This window comes from Plectropomus leopardus, chromosome 14 (assembly GCF_026936395.1).
Source record: "Plectropomus leopardus strain MGB_pleo_1.0 chromosome 14, ASM2693639v1, whole genome shotgun sequence".
Taxonomy (NCBI): domain Eukaryota; kingdom Metazoa; phylum Chordata; class Actinopteri; order Perciformes; family Serranidae; genus Plectropomus; species Plectropomus leopardus.
The window spans coordinates 10,895,086-10,917,204 of NC_142189.1; the positions used below are offsets into that span (position 1 = coordinate 10,895,086).

At 38.7% G+C, this 22,119-nt stretch overlaps 1 protein-coding gene across 1 annotated transcript in view; it reads right to left on the minus strand.

Moving 5' to 3' along the window:
- Positions 1-21,894, minus strand: part of stag1a (STAG1 cohesin complex component a) — a 56,951-nt gene extending 35,057 nt beyond the window's left edge. Inside the window, exon 1 of the mRNA XM_042500589.2 lies at positions 21,708-21,894. The gene's annotated coding sequence lies outside the window, so the exon portion shown is untranslated. The remainder of the gene's footprint in view (positions 1-21,707) is intronic.
- Between the last annotated feature and the right edge of the window lie 225 nt (positions 21,895-22,119).

The following is a 22,119-nucleotide window of genomic DNA, read 5'->3' on the forward strand; positions in this document are numbered from 1 at the left end:
ACAAATATTAAGTAGAAACACTGTCCTTGAAGCACATAAAAGCTGGGTAAGCGTAAAAACCACTACATTGCTTAATGAACTGCTGACAAGTCCATAATCAAAACAAGACATTGCTGCTTAGTAACTGAAGTTAACTCAACTACAAGACACTGGGGAGGTATTATTCTCTCTATTACAGCCACAGGATCAGCAAATGTGCTGCTCTGCAGAGCTGTAAGTGACTGTCACAAGCTGAAGCTGCTTAACTTTGTCTCTCCAATCTCTTCACGCTGTAGCTGCTGACTTGCCGAGCCGATGTTACATCGAGCTCAGCCTGAAGTGGATTAACTTTCACACCTCTCTCTCTCCTTCTGTGCAACTACGTCCAAAAGTCTGTGCAATTATCTGGCAGCTTCAATTATTTAAAAAACTGATCGAAAGCTCTGTCTGCACAAAAGGATGTTAACCCTTCCAAAGTGCTCGTCCTTACAAGGTTGGTTTCCGTAGCAACATGCCCGGCGCAGACCTAAAATGAAGACTACTCAACCGCCGTTTACCACTTCCATTATTTTCTCAAAAACGATTTATCTTGACGCTTTTGGCTCGTGGAGAATTTGACCCACATCCGCCTCAGCTGTTATCTGTAACTGTAAACTGTGGCTGCGTTATCTCCAGTCCTCCCTGCCAGACTGTGGGTCTCTCTGATGTACTTTTACCACCATGCTTTATGACGGTGTTGAGATGTTGTAATAGGGAAGCGGCAGAGCGAGGTGTCTCTTCTCCTCACTCATCTGCGGTTTATCCCTAATGAGTACTGCAGCAGTGTCAGGGGAGGGACAGCTGGGCACTCGAGGATAGTGGACTAGTTTGACCCGGATAGATTTAAATGGATTTACTTAACTTGAAACTTGGTGGACTTGATGGCCTGAGGGATCATCCTGTGACTAGAAAAAGAGAAGGTCAATCCTCTACACGACAGTTCAAAGAGACAACTCAGCAAGCCTCTCACACTGTGCTTTGACCCCTCTGACTGTATGCAAGTATAACGTTTGTGTTTTTGGGTCCCTTTTTAAAGAGTGTGCATAAAACTGTGTGAAAAAAAGTTGAAACAAAATCCTTCAATTTATTGATGATTTCTGCCAGAGCTATGTTAACTGTTTCCTACAAATGCCGAAAAACCTCAAAATAGACAAGAATGTATGTAAAACCACCGTGTTGTAAAAATACATCACAGCAGCTCAAAGTAAGACAAATAGCCTGCAATCAAGTCAGGCAACTGTATGTGAGTCTGAGCTGAGAACAATTCAGGAAGAGCCCGCTTCCTCACAGCTCACTCTGATAAATCACCTCTGCTGTTTCATAACACTGTGGGAACTCACAGAGAGGATTATTGTTATCATGGTGAAACGTCTTATTTTTCTTGACACTGCTGCATTCTCTTATTGATTCTGATATAATTATTATTATTATTATTGTTTTAATGTTGCTTTCAAAATATATTTTCAGCCTGTGATTGTTAATTTTATGTAATATTTGCAGCTGATGCAGAGTGTCGGGTCACTGGGAGACCCTTAGCCAACTTATTAATCTGTGATGGTTTTGATACCAACACAATATCATATGATTGTGTTATTCTACACATCCTTTTTTTTATTTGTAAAAGACAGCCAAATATGTCAAATACAATTGAGTTTAAATGTTAATATCCTTGTACTTCATGCATTTTCGCTGAACTTAAGTACAAGAGTAAAATTAACAAATGTACCAAATTAGATGCAATGAAAACAAGCGAAAATAAGATTGACTCAGTTTTTCCCTAATGATGATGTCATAACCTGCTCCGTGCATCTGCAAACCGGCTAAGCGACATGCCGCTGGAAAAACCGCTCGCACTGACTCTATTTCTACAAAGCTTCATGCACCTGTAACCTATCTTCACAGCAACTAAATCCTCCAGAGCTGTCTTGCGTGCAGTTTAGGAAAGGGTGTTTCGTCTCAGTTATGATTTCTACATTGACGGTCACACAGACATGAGCTGATGCAGAATCATGATGAGAAAATGTTTGGATCTTCAAGATTGCAAACAGATATTCTTTCAGGGATTTTCTGTGTTAGTTTAAAGAGAGTATCAAAAGAAAACTGCACTTTAAAATGTAATGTCATTCTTTTTCACTTTTTTTTTTGCCTGTTGTGTTCAGTTGTTGTCGATATTTCTTTTTTCAGTTCAACAAACGATTTGTTTTTGTATTTTAGCAGAATACTGCGAGCTGCAAATAAGCAAAACTGAGCACATTTCGACATCTGTTCATTAAATTATCTCGATATTAAACAATGTTATCATATATTGCGTATTTTTCTCATATTGTACAGCACTAGTTTGGTACTTTGTGATATTTTACAGATACAATTTCATAGTGTTTGAAAAAGGACTTCTGTTTAATACCCAGCTCTAATCACGGGCAATTGAGTACTTATGCAAGATAGAGAGGAATGGCAGATCATTAGTTATATCATGCAGCCTACGTAACTAAAGATGCGTCATGCAAGTGACAAAATTTAAATAATAATCAGGTTCATGCGCACAAAAGAAAAGAAAGCAATCAAAAACTGTCAACTTTAACAAAAAAAAAATTCTGACAGCCTTTAACAGCTACACGAGGAATGAATAATTTGGTTTTAATTCAATAAACTGGCCAAGGTCGTATGCATTATGCCTGTAGGAGTCAGAGAGAAGCTGTAAGCTGCTACGCAAATATAATTAAGGGAGAAGCACTCACAGGAACGGCTCGGCAGCACAGTGAATGGCAACCAGTGATTGTAACTGACATAAGATGTACTTCTATAATTAAATATAATAATATATTGCATGTAATCGCAGACCACTGGAGGAAAACTGGTGAATCTGAGGACTTTTCTACTCTTTAAAAACACTGTGGCGAGTGGCCAACATGCAGTCAGCAGTTCAACTTTGAATAAGCTGCTCAGTTTTAACATGCTGTGGCTGCAGGGCCAACGAGGTCCATGCAACAGTACGATAAGTAAAACATGCCAACTCTAAATATTTCATATTTCACCCCAGACCTTTCTGCTTGTCATGCTGAGCACCAGCTATGTTTAATACTGAAAATGCCTCAGCCAGCGCAGGAGTCCTGCAGCGTCAGATAGAATAGCGCTTTATTCTTTATGATTGCATCTGATTGAAAAAGGCCGACTGATTTACAGCCAAGATCTGCAAACTACATCAGAGGGCAAAGAGGGGAAATATCATAAAGAGGAACAAATACTGATGAGTGACTCATTCACAAGTCAGGCAGTATGTTGACACCAGCTATTGTTAATAACCAGATGATACTGCGATGAAAAGCTTTAAGGTTCACAGCAACTCGATTTCTCAAACAGTCTGACATGGCATGATTTGCTGCTAATTGGGTAATGTCTGAAAAGTGCAGCAGTCAGCAGGAAATGTCTTATTCATTCTACGAAGAAAGAAAGGGAAACTGAGAGAGCTTCATGGCAGTGCCAACAAGGCTTTATCTATCCCTAAAGTGAAGACATTTTGTCATTTAGAAGTAGGTGACTTCTATGTTCTTGATAGCGTTAAGTGTGTGCACAAGCTTTGAATGATGGAACAGTAAGTTGAGATAAATCCTATTTGCTCACTTGCCGTAAGTAAAGCGTTTTGCTGGATTTTCATTTAATCATTCAAGCAGTTGGTTTGAATAATGATTGGAAAACATGGAGAGACTGTTAATCTGATTATTCTCGTAAGAGGGTTTAAAATCTCTTTTTTGTCCTGCTCACATTGTGAAATAAAAATAGTTTTTTAGACTGATATAATATGAGAAGATTTCCTTATAATCAGCCGTTCTATAGTGTTTCCTAGTTTAAGAAAACTGATTTTGGGCATTAGAGCTGATGCTGCTGCAGCCTTTAGGTTAATCTGATGGCATTCAATTCAGACTTTTGCCACTGTTCCAGTGTCAATGTGTGAGCTATAATTGGGAATTCGCTTCAGATAAAATATCTGCTTGTCAAAACATTTGAAACAAATGCAGAGAGGCAGTTGGGGAAGAAATATCAAAACAGAAGCCAACCGAACAAGAAGATCAAGACACAACTGATCTGCCTGTGAAATAAAACAGAACAGAAACAGAAGATGACAACAGCAGGCGATAACCTGCATGATCTGTACATGCTGCACCAATAAGCAACAACAAACAGGAAGTTCAGGGCGTCCTTGCGACTCAGCAGACCAAAGACATTCATCACGCACTGGCAATAGCTTTAATTCTTATGCATTTCTTGACCTAAACTGTAGGACGCTTTGCATACTTTCCCACCAGGGCTCTATGTTAAATTAAGCCCTGCCAACTGCAGAGAGGCAGAGCTGGGAGAGCTCCTACTTAGTCCAATGATGCATTCAATCTAACACCTGCCGGCTCAAATTAAAATGGCAATAAAGTCATGACAACATCTCTACAACCCCAGACAGATAATAACTGAAATATGTGTCCTTCACTTTTGCACAATTTGAAAACATGCAGTTAAATATATGCAGACATAGTTATGTGTGAGATTATTGCAGCGATCCAAACGGCTTGTATAGTATATTGTGTGATCCCCAGAAGAATAATATCAACTACATTACATCGGTGTTTAGCATAAGGGTGCCTCGTTAAACTTGACAGTCTTCATATCATCAACAGTATTTCCTGCGACTGAAATCATCCTTCTGCCATAGATGCATCCTGCTCGCTCTTCAGCCAGTGTAAATATATAACACTGAATTTGTTTATAACCAGACAAGAGAAGCTGGAGGTGGAGAATGTGTCATTATTGATCTTTAGGTGTTTGACTTTCAGGAGGAAAAGATAAGGATGTACATGTTTGACCACTGGACAAGCAAGTATCATGAAAGTATTAGGCCTATTTTTTTACCTTTGACCTCACTAAGTTGAAACAATTGGTAGAATAATTGCTTGGTTGATTGACAGAAAAGTAATTGGCAATTTCTTTTCACATGAAATTTGCTGTTTTTTATGTCTAGTATGATAGTAAACTCAATATACTTGGGTTTTGGACAGTTTGACAAATCAAGCAATTTAAAGCTGTGATAACTAACTTTCTGGGGGCCGCAGTCACTATATTAATATACTATCACTATATAAAGTTAATATTATACAGGTAATCTGTTACCACTTATTTACACCTTCAGTAGATATGGTGCAAGATTAGCATTCATTTAGGGTTTGTGTGATGAACATAAGACCAATATTCACTCTCATTTTAGCTCTGTTTTGGGCTCCACCTACTAATGAAGGGAATGGCTGGCTCTTCAGCCACTAAATACTCCACTATGTTCAGAAAACCAGACTACATCCTAAAATGGTATGTTTATCTAATCAACAGGCACAAAATCAAAAAGCTATTTTGTTTATTTTCATATATGACAAAGAAAAGCAAGTCATTTTCCCATTTAAGAAGCACTAAACCAGCAGATGTTTGTCCTTTTTGCCTAAAATGTTGACTAAAACTATTATTTGATTGTCAAAATAGCACCCAATCCCTTTTCAATTCATTTTCATTTTTTGCTAATCAATTAATGGACTAATCGTCAAAGCTATATACAGCAGCAGTGGCCACCAAGTTAACCTGATTAAGGTTTCCTGATTATTTCATCTTTTTCCTTCCAAGCAGTGTGGAATCTCAAGTCTCGACATACTAAACGTCAAAACAAATAGCAGGAATGTGAAAAAAACCTCTTAACTACTACAAACAAAGAATAAAAAAAAGCTCTTGACCCTCTCCAGAATGAAGGCCATCCGCAGCCCGACTTGTGAGCTTGAACCAACAATCGGCCTCTCTGGGCCACCGCTACAAGCTGAACCACCAAGACAATAATTGCACTTCATCATGCTGCCAGCCTCCGTACATACTGAGACCAAAGAGCCTTGGCCTTGTAGTGTGGAGCAGCCTTGAGGCCGACTGTGGCCGTCTGGTTTAACCAGATTATGATTATGTCACACAGGAGATTACCCATCCGACACGGAGAGTCACAGAGTCAGACACATAGTCATGTTCCAGCATACACACATACACACAAAGAGCCATCTGTTAGTGCCACAAACTACTGTACGCTCAATCTCTGCAGCACACAAAGCCTGATCTTAGTAAAGAGGAGGGGAGGGGAAGGATGCTGTGTGAACTGCACAAACTGATAAGATCGCTGCTGAAAAATAGATTTTTCCCCTGTAATCTCCTGAGAACTACCTCTGTGAATAAAGGATACGGGGCAAGGCTATGGAACAGCATAAAAGAGACGGATAAGGCAAAGAAAAAGCAGTGCTTCTCCCCCTCTCTGTGCAATGGCTGCCTGCTCGGCTGCAGCTGACGCAAAATGGAGCCGCGAGAGGAGGTGGGGAGGGATTTCGGAGAGTGAGGGGGTAAATGGGGGGAGAGAAAGTGTGACAGCAGCACAGAGGGGGAGAGCAGCAGGAGAGGGAGTGGGGTAGAAAAAGAAAAAGAGACTCGTTTGTTCTTCTCTCATCTCTCTGGGCTCCTTCTCTCACCTTGGCCCACATTTCCAGTCTGCCTCATATTCACGTCTAACAGAGGGAGGGAGGACACACACTCATAAACACACACACACACACACACACACACACACAGACTCACACATCCCTTGCGAAGGCTATTACTCCTAACACCCATTATTACTTCCTAATGATCTAGCGGCACGTCAAAGATTTCACAAGAGCGAGAGGAGCCGGCTAATCTGAGCGGGCAGATGTCAAAGCAAAGAAAAAAAAGATGTGGTTATGAAGCAATAATGTACAGGCAGCTGCGGGGAATAATGACTGCGCAGCTATAGACTGAGGGAATCAAAAGAAGAGGCTGGTGAGCTCTGACTGGAGCAGATGGTTGATTTAAAACAGAGCTTCAAAGAGGTAGTGTATGTAAATCCCAGCCAGGTGTCTGACACAAATGGCAAGACAAAGAGAAAGGAAGAAATTGTAGAAAATATAACAGCAACATGCTGGATTCATAGTGAGTGTGGTACTTTCATTGATGCGCTCAGATTAATCTTTCCTGCTAAGGGACACACAACTGTTTTGTCTACAGGGGGCTGTTTGAGCGATTCAGACAACACACAACAAACAGATCGTTACTTCAGAGTGGTTTAGAGACAAATTCGATTAAGCAATTAGTCCGCTTTCAGAAGATGCAATGGGTGACATTCTGATAATCGTTTTGTCACTTCTGTTATTAATAAAACATAAGTACTGAACGTGCACTGGTTACAACTTTGTAAAAGTGTTTTCTTTGTTCTCATATTATTGTTAATAGAATAGTTCTGTTTTTTATTGTTGTTCACTCAGAATAGCAGTTTTGAGAAAGTGAGATTTTGTTGACTTTATTTAGGCTAGCCCTTTTTATGTTGCCTGTTCTAGATAGGAATGTTACACCGTTATCCCACCTCATTTTTTTTCTGTTTTTGTTTTTTGCACAAAAGGTACAAACACGGGACAGGGAGGCCAACAAGACATGACGGGTGTGACGATTCTACTGCACGCTATGTGTGCAATCCACCAGCGGGAGATTTAAAAGGCAGCGAGCTGCAGTTAGCCACTAACTCATAGAAGAGAAGAATTGTGAAAAGAAGATTGTTATTGTCATGTTTGGCCATTGTTATTGTTTAGAGAGTGCTACCGACTTTGTTTTACATGTCACACTAGACGCAAACACTGTGTGTTACACTTTACACATCCTTAGCTTCTGAAATGCTGGCATGCTATCTAAAATCACACAATTAGACACACTATGCTGGCATTGTTTAAAGACTTATCCATGGGCTTTAGCAACTTGTGACTAACATTTTCTTGTAGCCAAAATGGATTAAACAGTTAGCTGAGAAAGCAATCCACATAAATGTATGAAACAGTAGCAAAATTTTCATTGGATGCCACAAGTTGTGGCATTATTATTTGGAATTGTAAACCAGTTTGCTCAAGTGAATCTTTGGCAGTTTGTGGAGGTTGCCAGGCCTGGCTGAGCTGTGACCGCAGAGACGAGTAGAGCAGAACACAAAGCCAATGCAATTCAAAAAGCCTAAGTGGAAAATCATCATGCATTGTGAGACACATGCAGGTAAATCATGACTGTAGATAAGGAGTGTGAATCACTGGGTAAGTCACGATAAGTAACTATCATGATTATAATTTTGATTATCAGTTAAATGTTACAGTTGTTTGATAAAGCAAAAATGGCACATATCCTCTGGTTAGTTTCTTAAACGCAAATATTCATTACTCTCCTGTGTTTTATATTATTACAAAATGAATAACTTTGAATATTGGACTGCTGTTTAGACAAAACATGATATTTCACTTTTGTTTTTCTTTGGATCTTGTAATGGGCATTTTTCTTCAATCATTTAATGTTGCATGCAATAGTCAGACTGCATCTTTATAGAATCAGAGATTATCTCCACGCTGTTCGCCACATGGATGTGGCTCTGGTGGAGAATAGCCGGTAATGGTGCTAACAGTGCAAACAATGCTAACAACGGCAACAGTGCTGAGAGAGCTAACTGTGTTAACCCGGGGAAAACTGGGGGCTAGATACTACGCTTCTACAACAACACCATCACGATATCAGCAGAGACAGCCGTATGAGTGCAGCACAGAGCAGAGGTGATCAACTAGCCAGTGGGATTGGGCTCCCTAAGCCTTGCAGGCAATTTCCAAAATAAACCATTACAGAAGAGACATCTGTAAAAATGATGTCAGGACGCCTCGAGGCAGTTTTATATGTGTAAAAATATTCAAAATGGTTCAAAATCTGGGAAGTCACTACAATGTAGAGTCAATGAGCCAAGCTGGGTGGGACCAGCAAGACAAAGACTAGTGTGCATTTTCAGAAGGCTGCAAACCACAGAATTAAATCCAGACACTAGAAACAGTTTTTGGCATATGCACCAAACGAGCAGTTCTACTTGACTGAATAGGCGCCATTTTGAAGTCCTGTATCTAGTTATTACACATCTATAATTGGGGTAAACACACGAGGACTCACATGCACTAACATGCCTGCATGGCCGAACTGTCTACCACAAGAAGGAAAAGAGAAGCTAACATTACCACACATATTAAGTAATAACGTATAGAGCTCCTTAAATGAAAAATCGATAATGCAAGAATTACTAGTTACAGCCCTGCAGTCAGTCTAGTTCCATGGTGATCTTCCATTATTTTGAGGCACTGTATTTCCATTTAGGCAGGATACATCACCAAGTCATAATTGTTTCAAAGTAGTTTTCTGCCTCATAAAAACTGTGACCATAAACTAGCAAAAAACAAAACAATTTTCCAGTTTCCATTATTTGTGGTGAATGAAGGACATGCCATTTCCTCTTTCTAAAGCAAATCAATAAAATCTCAATTGCAGTAAATGCGTTTTTATGATGTAGTGAAATAGTAATTCTGTCTGGGCACTACTAAACTGTAGATTGTGTTCAAACAAGGCCAACCTTGAATACAACTCTCAACAGTTTGAGGAGGCTGTTGGCAGTGGGTTTGTCTGATACTGTGTTGGACTGTTTGGTGCACATGTGGATAATGCTGGCAGGATAATACGCAGTCAGTAGGGAATAAGGAAAAAGGTTTACGGGTAAATAATCTGTCAGAGTCAGCCAGCGCGGGAAGGGAAACCCCTTAATCCCCTTCACACAGGCCGAAAGAGCAGATGGGGTATGAGTGATACAGACTAATGATGTCTCAGGGCAGCGCAGTGAGCAAATCTAGCCCGCCAGGCCACCACATCTCCACTTGTAAGAGACCTCAGTGGGATTCATCTGAAATCCATGGAAACATACAGATAACAGTCACAGCATCAACTTTCTGGTCATGAGTCCTTTTTGCGCTCTGAAATGCTTTTCCAGACCTCAATTTTTATGCACCCTTTTATGAGACTATCCATTTGTTTCTTTTTCAAAGTTTGTTTCCAAATCCAATAAATGTTTGGCACATTTAATGTTTCCAAATCTGCAAGGAAGCCCCGTCTCTGAGCTCACTTTGCTGCAATTACTGTTTTGTGACCACTTCATTTCCACTCTGCACAGCCACAGAATTGACTTGGCGCAGGCAAGTGAATCAATATTAAGTAAGAGTGTGTACAAATAACATTGACCACCAAGACACATGCTGCCACAGCACAGCTGATGCTGAGGAGTTGGTATTTGCTGTTGCTTTAAGCTGGTTGTTAACCTCGCCTGTATAAATGACACCTAAAGGATTTGCAGGTCTGGGGTGGTGCCAAATATAGTTCTGGCTGCGCCGAACGTACGTAAATCACCACATAACGAGCCAAAACCCTCAGAAGCGGAGGTGAGAATTTACTTATCCACCCTGGGAGACTAGAAGCAAGATATCAATGTCTACTTTTGAAACTGGAGGCAACAGAAATCAATAAAATACCATTACCTCTCTTTTCCATCATAAAAATAACTCTGTACTGCACTCAAGGAGACACAGATACAATTCACATATCTCAATCGATGTCTATGCAAATCCAAGACTTTCATTTCTTGACCGTACTGTTGGCAAGCGCCCCAAAAGAAATTCTTTCCACCCAGGAATTAGGAAACTGAAAGTAAGTGTTGAGTGAGCTAGCTCTTTGGTTTTTATGCTCTGAGCGCCAGGACGTCAAGAGAGCTGAAAGTTTTCTTTAAACATAAAATTTAACACTTCCTCTATAGCCTGGCTTTTGATTGAAATGTTTTGTCGCCATTATTTTTTTAAATTTCATTCTTTATTTTATTCTTTTAATGTTTTATTCTCTCTTATAGCTATTTTGTTTGTTATTGTCTATTTTTTTTGTGTGCACCAGTCTCAAACTGTTTACATTTCTACTGTATTTTATGAGCACCATGTAAACTGGTTAAGAGGTTTGTTTTAACATTGTAATGCAGTTGTTTGCAGACAGGACAGGTCTAAGCACATATTTATCAGCAATATCACATTTTCTACAGAAACATGTTTAGTATTACTACAACTAGATGCCTCACGCAAGGAGTTATAGCAGCGAATAAAGATATTAATAAACACTTCAAATTTCATCAACTGCATTTGTCCAAGGGCAAGGATTTTTCAAAATTAACACTGTGGGGACCAATTGTTTAATAATGTATTTATTAACTATTTAATAACATCATTAAATTATTCAAATGACATATTAAAAATAAAAGGAAATGAAAATAAGATAATAAGAAAATAAAATATAATAACATAAAACAATGTTACATGACGGCTATGAGTTTAACCTCGTTCCTGCATTAAGATGCCACAAGCAGCATTCCACTGATAAAAGACAGGAAATGGTTTCAGCTTCATCTAACTGATCTGCACAGCACAACTGGCAAAAATATGGATTAATCAAGCACCCGATCCGCAATCCCCCAGCTTTATGCATTATAGTTGCACAATTGCAATGACTGACAACGTCTGAGAGAGGGAGGGAGAGAGGGGGGAAGGTGGACTATTGCAGCCAATGTTTCTGTCAGTTATTAATAATTAATAACCCCTCATATTTTCTCGTAATCTTACCTGAACCCACCTGGTCCGTAGCATGCTTATAATAACTTGACAGATTTAAAAAGGCTTACAGGTTGAGGGGTTTATAAAGCAGGCTACCTGGTTTATAAACCTGTCCTGTCTCCTAATAGCCTTATTTCCATCTAAATTGTTATTGATACTGCTTCAATATAAGAAAAAAAGCTAGTATCATAAATACCAGAACACACGTTTTTCCTCTTAAATTTTATGAACTCACTAATATTCTGCATGCCAGATTGGAAGTTTTGGCTAGTTGTATGTGGCCCGTGAGCTGCCAGTTGAGGATCGCTGGGTTACATTGACATTATACTGAGTCATAAACCATTACTGTTACATAAAAGGTTTCATGCACAATGTATGCAGTCTTTTCCAATATATTTCTTAAACGCACTGACAGCTGAATGTCTTTACAAATATGTGACTGTATAGAGCGTGTACTTCACACAAAGGCTCCCTGCTGATACCACCTTAAACTCTCCCCCTGCATCAGTGTGAGTGAAGCCCTGGTGGCAGCCTTTTCTTTGAGCCGTCTGTCTGAGCCTGAGTATTTAATAAGGTGTTCCAGTCTACAAAGCTCCACTTTACAGCGTTGACGTAAAAAAAATGAAGTGCTGTCAGTATCAACGGGGCAGGCAATCCAAACACAGGCGGGAGCAATACTTCCCCACTGTCCTCCAAACAGCTGAAGTAAGACGACACACACCAAAACAGCCATCCAAACATCCTGTGATAAAACAGGGAACTAGACTTTTTTTTTCAATGAATGCCAAAACACAGAATTTTCAATCATTTCACCATCTATTCTTCAAATCGTTTTCGTCAAATACGGACTAAATATGTCTGCACTACCTGTCTTCATGCAGAGAAGCACTTCTAGAAATAACACCACATTGATGCAACTGGGCTAATAATAGCAGCGATTTCATTCTTTTATATAATCAGAATTGTAAAGTGAAAAATACCACTGCTTTGGCATTTTAATTGGATGTTTTTCAAGTGAAGGAAATAACACAGTAATGTTTCCCTTTGTGTTTGTGGTTGCAGTGAGCCTGAATAAGGCGAAGAGACACCAAATTAACACATCATCCCAAATCACATTCACATAATCCAGAATTACAGTAATTACCTACATATTTTTGTGTTGTGGAGCTGTAGATTTACATCCCATTGAGCCTCTGTGTGGCTGTGACTTACGATACATTAAAGGCTTCTATAAAAGCACCAGCAACGGTGAAGAAAACACCCAAGTTCTTGACTTCAGTATGAGAAAATACTGCACTGATTGTAAAACTCTAATATTTAAAATCTAACTTAAAGATCCAATTCATTTATGACACATGAAACACACTCAATTTCTGCCTTGTTTGCAACAAATATGTGAAATTATCTGGTTAAAAATGTTTCAAAATGGCATTTAATCGTTCTCCCTTTTTGAAAGAATCTATACATATTTAAATTATTTTCATTTGCAAAGTTTAACTACCAGACACAAGATTTCTCCTATTTTACTGACTGATCTGTTCTCAGTTTATAGGCTCTGAAGGATTTAAGTTTCCACATCACAGTGTGCATCATCGGAAAATCATGCTAGTGCATACACATCTTAAATTCTGATTTCAGTCAATCTGAAACCACATTAGCATCATTTTTGTAGACAGAAATGTCAATGTGTTTTTAATGAGTTTTTCTTTGAAATTATTGCCATGCTGTGCGGTGCTCCCCATAGAGAATGCAAGACAAGGTAAAAAAAACTTGCGGTTTGTAGCCTACATGTCATGTTGTTAGTGATATCGTAAAGTAAGAACCACACCAGCATCTTACCGGACTAAAGTGACATTTAAAGTCATGCTGAAACGCCGTTTAATGTGCTGCAGCTGAGCAGCTTATTGGCTATCTAGCCTGCAAACTGAAGTCAGCATTCAGTGCACTTTCCCCCATAAATGTATGTTTGGTTGCTTATTCAACTAGCAAAGGTGCAAGATATGTTTTTGTTTTTAGGTCAGATAAGAAGGTGACTTTAGCTGAAAAGCTAAGGCTGTTAAAAGTCTGTGGCTTTTTTGTTAAATAGCCACTGTCTGGCTCAGTGTACCACCCGCTCTGCCAAGGATAGACTGCTGACGTTACTGCATTATGAGAAATTTGATTGGCTGCACTGAAATAAGGTTTCCATTTACACAGACAGACACTGGGACAGTATTCTTATAATAAGTTTATTTTCTCCTCTGTAGTTTTTTGTAAAATTTTGTCTCAAAGGAGAGCACAGAACAAGTGATTTACAGAGCAGATGTGTGCGCTGTAGTGCACCAAAAAAAAAACAAAAGCAACTGAATTTCAGTTGGACTTAAAATGTTCATTTCCACATATGTTCTGCAAGTAGTGCAAAACTGTGAGGAACTACGAGAAAACTACCTAATCACTTTTAAGGCCAGAGGACTCAGGGAAGTGACATCAGCCTCATTTGGGGAAATTGCATAAACCAAGCTCAGTTGATATTTAAGTTTGCAACATGATAGAAACAGTAAAACTGTACAACAGGGATTCTCAACTTTCTTTGCTTGAGGGCCACTTTTGCAAAATGACAGGAGACCGGGGGCAAGTTTCAGCAGCCCCATAACTGTTTTCAAGGGATTCTAGGACATTTCTAAGATTTTAGGACATTTCCTCGATTTTAGGACATTTTCTAGGATTTTAGGACATTTCTAGGATTTTAGGAGATTTCCTCGATTTTAGGACATTTTCTAGGATTTTAGGACATTTCTAGGATTTTTTGACATTTCTACAATTTTAGGACATTACATTGATTTTAGGATGTTTCTAGGATTTTGGAACATTTCTAGGATTTTTATACATTTCTAGCATTTAAGATCATTCTACGGTGTTTGGACAAATTCTAGGATTTTTGGACATTTCTAAGATATTAGGAACGTGTCTAGGATTTTAGGAATTTCTCAGATTTTTGGACATTAGCAGCTTAGCTAGGACCTCTGTCAGATTTTGTATATTAACGATGAAAAATGATTTGAGAGCCACCCGGCACCCTATCGGGGGCCAAATTTGGCCCACTGGCCTTAAGTTGAGTATCACTGCTGTACAAGGAACCGAGGATAAGCTCATGATGCTGAAACTTAAATGTAGCCATTGGCTGGAAAATAAGTGTCTTGATGCCAGAAAGTAAAGCCTTAGAATTGCTTTCCCATTCTTGACACTTTATAAAACTAGAAAGTCTCTGCTGGTCGGTAGCTGGGCTGCATCAGCAAACACACTTGTGCGTCAGCTGCAGGTAAAAGCAACTCACTCAGCTGGGAAACCACTGAGCCATGGAGGAATACCAGGGAGAGATCACAAAACCCTAAAACATACACACACACACACACACACACACACACACACACACACACACACACACACACACACACACACGACATAACGTACCTCTCATTACTGCTCAACCTGACAGTTGAAAAGCATTACATTTTGCAGATGCCCTCTATCTCTTATGAATCTGCTGTCATCTTTACATTATCTGACCCATCATTATGTCAAAACTTCACAACAGTGTTATCTAACAACATGCAATTTTCCTTTCCTGTCAGCCTGACAATGTGCGCCATACTCAGCATAGTTATATTTTGCATTACTACACTTCTGATCTGGTTGGGTTTGCCATGTTAAAACGCTCTTATGGTATTTCAGAAAATCCATGTAATCTATTTTGATATGTGTGTTTAAACATCTACTTTCGAGCCAGTACACATGCTGTGGTCACCAGCTGGTACTGTAACCTTGTTGTCTTTTCTGAGTTTCGGAGGGTTTAGTGAATGAACTTATGTGCAGGAAGTCTTTGATTATCAAGTTTCTTATATACGCTGCCATCTTGTACTTGAGCACTAATAAACTGTTGATAATTGTGACTTGTTTCTGAACAATAATGACATTATATATTATAACCTGAATGGGAAAACTGTTACAATAATGCTACATATCATACTCCAAAATGCATACTTGTCGTACTTGATGATATTTACTTTGTGGCCAACAACTTCTCACATTTTGGCACTGCTCCCAAACAATCAATATTGAACTTAATGGTGCCTGAGTTTTCTGTGTAAGTGTAATGATTTTAAAAAGGTCAGAATCAATAGATGACATCACTCTAATGCCTGTGTAATGAGCCTGCAATGAAATGATTTTGTGTACGTGTTGCAATTTAAGTACAGAAATGTGAAACTGAAAATAAGAGCTGCATCGACTCTGTCCAGGTTTCAAAAGTGTAAAACAACTGTGGAATTTGGTGTTCAAAGTTGAGTTTTTAGGTATTTTCATTAGTTTTACTGTATGTGTGTTTAATATATAGGGCTGCAGCTAACAATTACTTTTGATATGATTAATCAATTAGTTGTTTGTTCTATAAAATGTCAGAAAATGCTAAAAAATGCTGAATGATCAGTATTTTCCAAAGCCCAAGATGACGTCCTCACATGTCTTTTTTGTCACCAAACCAAAAATATCCAGCTTACTGTTTTAGAGGGGTAAATAAAAAAAGAAAACATTCACATTTAAGAAGCTAGAATAAGATAATTTAGATTTTCATCCTTAAAAATGACTTAGAGGTAGGATTTAGTTGTAGTTGTAGTTTAGCGTGTAGGAGAAATACAGTGGCCCATGCAAAAATGCAAACAGCCTTATCTAGAGCCAGTGTTTGGTTTGTCTGCTCTGGGCTACTGTAGAACAACACGCCAGACTCAGTGGAGGAGAACTTGCTCCGTATTTAGATATATAGCTTATACAACAATTCGTATTTTCAGATAACTATATATAAAAAAAAAATACAGTTATGACTATTTGGACCTTTAAACCAATGAGTAAATTATCAAATCAGTTGATTAATTTAAAAGCTGACAACTAATTTATTAATCGTTGCAGCTCCACTGATACCACGTTTATGTTGTGATTGAAGGTATATTTTGGCTATGATTCTGCTTCTTTACAACTGTCACAGGCTTACATCCATAAAAAAGGAGTAAATGCTCTCAACTGCTGCTGAAATCATTTCAAGAGCCTACGATTAAGTAAACAAATTCTGCTTGGCTCTCGAGCAATGTTATTCCAAACTTGACCTGAGTTGCCCTGCACTAAAAATGAACGACAACAGACCTGACACCAGCTATGCAGGTAATTACACAACAGGAAACCACATGGAAAGGAAAGTGTTACATCAGTCAAGGGTGACAAAACTATTTTAGTAAGTGTTATGCTGGTCTGTTTGCATACTGACATGAGTCGGCCTATTTCTGGGCTTTACCGATGAAATAAAAAAATCACATTCACACTACTGTAGCACCATATTTCACTAAGAGCATGTGAAATGACTAATAAGCTTGGGTAAATATGCATTATTATTTAGGACCATTGCACAAACAGCAGGGTTCCCACACATTATACAAATGGATTATCAAAAAATTTCAGTGACTTTTCAATCATGTTTTACCCAATTTCCATGGCTTTATTTAAGTATTCTAAAATATGAAGGCAGATTTTTGGATGCAACACTGGATTTGTTGAGCCTTGGTTGAAGTTCTCTTCAGCTAATGTTATCAAACCTGAACACAGCAGGCCTGAAATATGTAATAGGGAAAATTAGTATTATAGGGAATTCCTTTGCGTAACTTTAGACATATTTGTGGATTTTCATTAACATATTATTTAAAAAAAATAGCCAAAATTGAAATCTTTTCCAAAACATTCTGTTAATCTAAAACCATTTTCCGGCTTGTAAAACAACTTTTCTAATTTTATAACTTTTGCATGAATTTATTGACCGTGGGAACCCTGGAATAAGTAACAGAGAGACAGCAGGGTTTGGTGGTATGGCAAATGCATTTAGGACATTGGACCAAATGCACCTATTGTATTGTATTTTATTCTTTTCATTAGCATAATCATGAAGAAGTGGAATTGTCTCTAATTACCGTGCTTCTCTCATGATTTGTATGCAGACCAAATTGAAAAACTACAGACTAATGATGGCAGATAGCAGCAATATTTGGTTTTATTTGACATTCCTCTGTGCTGAGAACTGCCAAAGGCTGGACAACAATACCAATGGGAAATATTATTCTTTCTATAGCCAACTTCTTGAATCAAGGTCGCCGTGTAATAGGCTCTGACAAATGTCAAACCCATTACATAATCTCCTGAGCTGTATCATTATAAGCATATGGCTCTAACAAAGAGCACACTGCACTTGAGCGGTGAGAGCCTGCAGCTTAGTGACTTCTATATGGCATTAATAATAACACAGAATCCGGGTCTAATGTTTCTGATTTCATTAAGTGTCTTAAATATAATAATTGTTAGTATATTTGAATTAATTAAGACATACAATAAAGTACATTTTCCATTTTTCCATTTGTTTTCCTTAACACAAGCTACCTCAAACAAATTATCCTTGAAATAAATCCCACTAAATATGAATTTCTACCCATTATTACTTTTAAAATTACAACAAACTAGTATGCATTCATACTACTACCAAGAACCATTATGTGACTCTCAGTCTGTTATAGGCTTATTATGGGAAGAGCCAGGGCAAGGAGCCAGGCAGCTCAAAGGACAGAGGAAGGAGGAGGGCGTATTCTCCATTTCTGTTAAACCCTAAATGTTATCTAAAATGTTTATGTAATGACATGTTCTTTGCATCAGCCACCTTTAGAAAGTTGTGAGAGAAATGCCACTGCTTGTCAGCTTCAAACTGTTTCATTCTCGAGCCCAAGGCAAAGCGAGGTCAGCCTGGTGTATAACTGAACATTCATCAAATGAAAACTGTGTTTTTTTGAAAGTCTGTGGTTTTCTCCTTCAGGGATAAAGCCATTTGTATCTTGTCCAAATGTATTTATTTCAAGACAAGCTGTAACACAGAGCACTTCTGTTTGGCATCAGACCAACTACTGTACATACATTCCTATTAACATGGATATATTTAAACCAACAAATCAACAAGCCAAATAAACCATGTTTTCCTTCATGGTGGATGTGTACGGTATTACTGTAACTGTGCATTAAAACACAAGGTCTGCCGGGACTCTTTACATAGTCGAGGAGAAAAGGTCACTGAGTGTGTGCGATCTCAGATAACATTATACGCATCCCACATCCAACGATCCCAAAGACGCACCCAAGATATTTTTAGATAACTAGTGAGGGTGTGCTATATGATATTGTTCACAATAACACCGGTAAAATTCTGAATATGAGAAGAAAAATTCATACCGTGATAATTGCAACATTTTGACTTGCTGACATAATTACATCATACCGTTGTGCGCAGGCTACAAGCAGAATAGCGACTTCAAAAGGTACATTTTAAGTGCATTTTAATGTATTTAGCAACTGTTCAGGTGTGTAATTTTTGGTTTATTTTATTTTGTTGTACTATTTCTGTTTTATACAGAATCTGAGTTGCTGCTGTTATTTACAAACAAAAGAAATGAGAGTCATTTTTGTTTAGCTTTTATTGAATATTTGAAGGTAAACTGTTTACGTTGACACATAAAACGTGAAACACTTATTTTGAGGCAGTTGTTTTGTAACTTCTAGAAAAATAGTTTAAAATATCCTGATATTATTTTAGGGCCAAATCGCCCAGCCCTTATAACAAGTGTTTTCCTAGGGATGACAATGAACTGCAACTAATGATTATCTTCATTATTGATTAATTTGTCTATAAAAACTGCAAATGCAATGCAAATTTCTGCATTTTGTTTCACTGAAAACAAAATGGTGATGATGTGACTTTTGCTGTTTTGTTTTTTTTTTGCACTTGTAAGCCTGAGCATCTCTTTTGCACAATGCTTCATTTACAGTGATATGTTATGAGACATTTTATCAAAAAATCACAGCTCTTGTGATTTGGATCTTGCACTTGGCCATACTGCATATTCGTTAACATTTTTGAATTGTTGAGTCCTACATTTCACCACAGTTTTCAATAATTTAACATCTTCAGGTGTGTTTTCAAGTAAAATGATGAAAGTAAGACATGATAATGAATGCAACGGTTAACATTTTGCAAAACTGTACAACAGACCAAAATGCAATAATTAGACCTGTATGGGCAGCTTTGCAAATCATCAAACACATCTGCAAATGGCAATATTTAATTTTTAAATGATTGTTGCATCAATATTAAAAAGTACTCAATTCGTCAAGTATTTAATTACTCGATTAGCCAGAACAGACACAAGGTGACAAATTAACAGACATTTTAATGTTATGCTTTTGAAGACATTTTCAAGATAATTTTTATACACATTTAAGACTGATTTGAGGACAAATTGTCTATTACTCATTGATGCAGTGGGGATATGGTCATTAGAGTGAGTAAGGATGATCTGCATTTTGCCAGCAATTAAGTTAAGCATAAAGTAAAAGGATAGAATTAGTCTCACTGGTAGATTTTAGAAATATGGACTTCTGCACAGAAGAGTTTGACCCATTTTGGCAAAAAGGAACAAACAGGTGGATGAACAATATTAGATGAAGCACTTGTAGAAATTAAGAACTCAAAAATTCAAATTTAATATTATTTAATGACATTTAAAGCCTAATGTTTATCAATTGAAATGAATACATTTTAAGACTTTTTAAGGACTTCCGTACACCCTACATCTGAGGTTATTTTATCAGTTGAAAATGTAGCAAGTGATAATACAAAACAATTGATAACATATCAACAGCTGAATATAAAATCACATATATATCAACACATTGGACGTCATATATATCTGTATATCCCCAACAGTTATGAAGAAGCTACATTTCACATGTGCTTTTAGAATAATGGTTATAGAAATGTTTGCTAATTCAAAATATATGAAATGTCTTTATGCAGATAACACTCGTGCACAATACATTTTCAGCAGCTATTCATTTAAAATACATCAACAGCACAACAGGAATAAAACTATTTCATGAACACATGCACATGCAATTCTCCTAACATGTATTGCTAAACTTCTGCAGGATAAATGAAACATGGCTTGTGCAGTATGGAGTGGAAACATGAGTGATAATGGGAGATAAGTTGGCAGGCAAGCAGGCTGCAGATAGCAATCCAAGACAGCCTGCATGAAAAAAATCACATGGCTGACTGTAAACAAAGCAGTTATGCAACAATCTGAGACTCATGCACACTGCCAGAAGGCACTCTGACCCACTACCAACTACCCCTAACTGCTCTGCACAGGGTGAGCTGCACATAGGTCAGTGTGAAAGGGGAGGGACGGCCAAAAACTGGAGCCCGGTTTAGATGTTTAGGGCTGGCTGGTGGTGTTGGAGCCCATCCCCCCTAATGTGACTCATGTTTCCCCGCTCTGTGTTGCCTGCTTCCCGCACAGAAGGGGGCGGGAAGGGGAAAGAAGCGCCATAATAATGTTGTTTTTAACACGCACCCGTGCAAACATGATACCGAAAAGCATCCATTCATTAAAAAGCAACACGTTCATTAGCAGTGTGAAAAGTCAGCACTACTCTGCAAACTTGAAGGCGAGAAGGGATGTTGACACGGGGAAAAGTAGCAACTAGGAACACATCTCAACACTATGCATCTGTGCAAAAACTGCCAGGGGTTGATAACAACAAAGTCAACAACGGCAACGTGGCATTTGCGTTGATGACAAGCATAAAGAAAGAAAGCAACACACGGCAGCAGGGCAGCACTGTAATCATACTATGGCTGTGCAAATGAGAGAAGGTGATGCTCTGATTCCTGCCTTGCAAAGAGCAAGAAAACACGTCACACCGCATGGCTCTTTATTTGTTGACAAGCCAAACTCAAGAGCCGGATGGAAATCGGTTTCTAAACAGGCCGGCGCTGCGGCAGCCACTTGCCCCTCTAGCAAGTTGTCTTGCCGAAAATTTTGGGGCTAGCTCGCAAGCTAATGGCTCTGCTAGGCTATAATGTAACTGAGCAAAAGAGAGAAAGCACATTCACCTCCGTTAGCCGCTAACGCCCATCCCCCAACCAACCAGTCTTCCCTGTCTGTGTCCACCATCTTTAATCTGTGCTCCGTCTCCCTCCCCGCCGCTCAAAACACGACAAAAACACAAGACACTCACCTTTAGCGAACATCGCCGAAACGGTTGTCACCTTCCGAAACAATAAATCGATTATCGTTTTATTATCGTACGTATTTTAATATTGAAAATTGGCCGTACGAGCGGAACCGCGCCTTGAGAGAAGAGCAGCAATCCTAAACCGCCATCTGGTGGTATTTTCCTCTCTGTGATGCAGCGGGAGCGGCGCAGCCTCAGACCGAGACACAGCTGCCCCCTGGCGGACACTCCGGGACAGGGCGGACACGCGCCTCCGGGGGCGAGCACAGGAAGGGAGGGACCGCACACCCCGCCAGCACGACACGGGGGCGCGCACAGGAGCAGACAGACTCCCCCCCTTCTCTATCAGTTCAATTAGGATTTTGACAACAATAACAACAATAATAATAACAATAATAATAATAATATAATTTCA